This window comes from Arachis hypogaea, chromosome 12 (assembly GCF_003086295.3).
Source record: "Arachis hypogaea cultivar Tifrunner chromosome 12, arahy.Tifrunner.gnm2.J5K5, whole genome shotgun sequence".
Classification (NCBI taxonomy): Eukaryota; Viridiplantae; Streptophyta; class Magnoliopsida; order Fabales; family Fabaceae; genus Arachis; species Arachis hypogaea.
In genome coordinates, this window is record NC_092047.1 from 90548703 (window position 1) to 90553119 (window position 4417).

The 4417-nt window shown below is 25.7% G+C and overlaps 1 long non-coding RNA gene across 1 annotated transcript; it reads right to left on the minus strand.

The window, feature by feature from the left end:
- Nucleotides 1-2004: 2004 nt before the first annotated feature.
- Nucleotides 2005-3891, minus strand: LOC112729312 (uncharacterized). The gene is made up of 2 exons (XR_003166473.2): nucleotides 3673-3891; nucleotides 2005-2297 (listed from the first exon to the last, which is right to left on the minus strand). It is a non-coding gene; the product is annotated as an uncharacterized lncRNA (long non-coding RNA).
- Between the last annotated feature and the right edge of the window lie 526 nt (nucleotides 3892-4417).

A 4417-nucleotide genomic window follows, 5' to 3' on the forward strand; every position in this document is an offset into this window, starting at 1 on the left:
CTTTGATCGGAGCTACGATTTGTGAGATATATGGATTTGAATGGAAATGTAAACGGTGAAGTTAGGGTTTTTGGTTCTCTCTTTCTCTTAAACTCGTGGCTCTCTCTCTAAATTTTTGTTACGGTGGTGTTAAGAGTCATAGGCTTGGGCTTTAAGTGAAGGCCCTTTGTAATTTCAGCCCATAGGACCCACCGAGGACCAAAATCTTTAAGATAAATATTCTAGTTTTTATTCTAAACATTTTTCTGGTTAGTCCTACATTTTTATTTTTTTATACACAATATCGGATAGATTTAAGTTGGTACAGTTAATTTTAACGTCGATACGTATTTTTTGTAATTAATTATATTTTCACCAATAATTTTCTAAATTTTAAATTTTTTAACCCTTTTTTCTCACAATTAATTTATTAATTAATTATTTATTATTTATCTTGGTTTTACAATATCCACTCATCGTGGTATTATTTGAACGATCTGGTGTACTTGTCAGTATCCGTGAGCATTAATTTTCGCTCATCAATAAACTATTATTTAGAAATCAAAAGATTATATAACATTGATAATTTAGTCCAAAAGCAATAAACACATCATTCACTTCTAAAAAAATTTCAAAAAATACTGTAAAATTTAAGAAAAAAGACATTTTAAGACATGATGTCAAATAATATTCATATTTAATTATGTGTACATTTATTTTTTTTATTTAAGTACTAAATTATCAATATTAGATTGACGGAGTACTCATTTAAATATAAAATTAAATTTAAAATTTAAAGTACTGAAAATAAGAAATTGTAGGTAAAATAAGATAAAGTTAGGGTTTACCTGAAGACAATGAGGGCACGGAGGACTTCTTCAACGTGGTGGTAGGACAAATGGCAAGCTAGTAGTGATTGACTAACAGGGCTGCATTTAGGGTTTTCTTTAATTAAAATTGTAAAAAAAAATAATAAAGAAAGGGAGGAGAATAACCTACTTGAAGGAGGGAGCAGAGGTGGTGGCAGCAGCGCAATCGACGGCGACACAGCTCCTCAAGGAATGCAACGAGTTCTAGTCGAGTCCACAGAATCCTTGGAGGTTGTTGGTGGTGGCCAGCCCTGGAGGTGGTATATATATATATATATATATATATATATATATATATATATATATATATATAGAGAGAGAGAGAGAGAGAGAGAGAGAGAGAGAGTATGGCATTCGAATTTAGAGAATCTCTACCGTCGAATATACCAGTGAATAAATCCGATGGTAACGTATTATACGTGACCCAAAATGCAGTATTTTACTAATTGAGCTAAATTCATCAGTAAATACGACGGTAAAAATTGCGTCAATTTTTTCCTTTTTCCTTCCAACTTTATCAGTAAATTTACTGTTAGAAAAGTGAATCCGCCGGTAAAATTATCGCTAAAGCGCAACGCTAAATCCAACGAAAAATTCAATGGTATTCAACATTTTTATATTATAATTAATCATTTCATTCATAATTATGCTATTGTATTAATTGTAGTATGGTAATTTTTGTTAGTTATATAGGAAGTTTTAACATAAATTTATATTTTTTAAATAATTATTGAAAAATATTTATAATAGAAACATAATATATGTTTAATAATTATTTAAAAATATTTGTAAAAAAAATAAAATATATATATATATATATACCAAATAGTTATTCAATAATATTTATACAATAAAATAAGATATACACAAACTAAATGAATTAATAAAAAATACACTTAAAAAATTTTAACAAAAATATAAATTGAATAATTTTTTTTATATATTCGTAAAAATATCTACCTTAATTATTTAGAAAATATGATACCAGAAGTTCAAACGAGGAAGAAACTGCATACATTAAAAAGTATGCATGATTCACGCATATATGTTATAAATAACTTTTTGTTCGAATGATTTTAAACCAATGTATTATTGGACCAATTTTATTATATTTGATTATTAAAATTACTTGATTATGTTGTGGCACAAAATATGATTAGATAAATTGCTTAAGTATTATCAAAATAACTATTAAGATATCACTCACAAACCATAAGACTTAACTACTAAAGATATTCATGTGATATTTATTTCACATTAATTTGTTACAACACGACGATTTTAGGATGAAGGACACGTTTATTATTCAAATCCTGCATAGCCCATGGTAGTGCATCGTGTGTCTTGTATAATCCATGCGGCTGTATGGTGACTATGTGTGCTTCGCTTTGCAATACCACAAGCAGCCCCCAATTAACGGATTTGAGATGCAACACGTCCGAACTTTACCTGTAAAGTGACAAAACATATCCAAAATTTAGTAAGCAACGCTGCCAAATTACATAGGATCAAAAGAAAAAGAGAAAAAAAAAGGTGCTAATATTTTTTATTAATATCAATTAATATTTTATTTTTATACTATTAAAATTTAGAATGTCAGTAAAATATTAATAAAAGATAATAAATTTTGTTAGTTATTTAATATTGTTCACTACTATTATTCTAATCTAACCATACCTGCAATTTAATCTATTCTACTCCTATTTTACTCCACTGAATTATAATTTTATTAATATTTGGCTTATATAAATAGAATCCAACAAACAATATCAAGCATTCAAAAATTTATCTGGAGTCAAGTTGGGTAAATACTAGTCATGGATACGGCTAACTATCTTCCCGAGTGGCAGATATAAAACACAATATAAAAAATAAACTAAACAAAATATAAAAGACACGTAAATACCTATCTCCTTGGTATGAAGGAAGAAAGATATACAACCAAAGAATAGTGGCACTTCTACACTTGTCATGCAATGTAGCACACCACCGACACAAACATACATAAGTAAAGAACAAACGTATGGCTAACTAAGACTGCATCTCGAAAGGAGATCGAGATTAAGATTAAGATGGAAAGATAAAGACTGAAATAGTAAAATTAAATTAAATTTTTATATTATATGTTTAGTATAAAATATATATAATTAAATTATATTTTTATATTTTGTTGGTTCAAAAAAAAATATGAAGATGAAATAAAAATAGTTATTAAAATAATTTTTGTTATTAAAAAAAATGTTATTAAAAATTTTAGTTTTTATCTTTAAAAATTTTAGTATTTTATGTCTTCATTTTTTAAAAGTATTAAAGTGAGTGAAAATTTTTGTTCAAAAACTAAAGTTTTAATTACAATTTTTTATTATCAAACACAATACTAAATTTTAATCTCCCAATTCAATTTTAATCACTAAAATAAACACTACTTAATAAATGTTAGTTGATTGCCAGCAAAAAGAAAGAGTAAATGACATTTTTATTTCACATTTAAGAACTACCACATTAAACTGGTTATGGTCATAGTTTTCAATTGTGATTATAAATAAAGGTTTAGGTATATTTTTTATCTTTGATGTTTATAAATTTTTTTAAAAATATTTTAACGTTAATTTTATTTAATTTATTTTTAATATTTTTTATTTATGTCAAAATTATACTAAACTTTAACTACGTTTAGAACATTAAGAATAAAACAAAAAATGTTCAATAATAACTTTGATATAAATAAAAAATATTAAGAATAAAATTTAATAAAATTAAATATAAAATATATTAAAAAAAATCACAAATATTATAAACAGAAATTATAATATGAGGACTTTACCATCAATTTTATTATTGTTATCAAGAAATTCTGCATGCTTATTTGTTGTTGTAGCATCTGTATTATCGACATTTGCTTCTGGAATAGTTCTGGCTGCCACAGATGCCATGATTATGAGGCATAAGAAAGCGAAAACCAAAGCTTCTTTTCTCGCCATTTTCACTTGAAAATTCTCTTTTCTCTCAACTTTGTTCTTTTTTTTTTTTTTTTTTATGTGCACAATTTCTTTTCTCTGTAAACCTTTAGTATTTATAGTATGACCATCCAATATAAAACTTCTTTAGCGTATTCAACTATTTGGTGAGAAAGTTTTATAGAATGTTTGACTAATGTGGTAACATATGGTAACGTATCACATAATAATGGTACAAATAAATTTTCTGATTTGTTTCCATATAATTATTATTGTTATTAAATGCTTTTTAGTTTTTATAAGGAGCCGTGATGATATGAGGTAACTGGTGAGCGCACAAAGTGAACTATTAAATATACTTTTTATTTGGGACTATTATGTTATAATTATCACTATTAAATTTGTTCTTATCGTCAATAGTATACGTGTTTTGACCTCTTTCATGAGTTACCATTGAAATGAATCCTATCTTTATCCATAAGATTAAAAGAGAAAGAAAGATTTATTTATTTAATTTAGTATGTATTTTGATCCGATTAATATTTGTAAATGAATATTGATATGATATTTTATTAAAATTAATTTTCATTAAAATTGGATGTCAATGTTAAT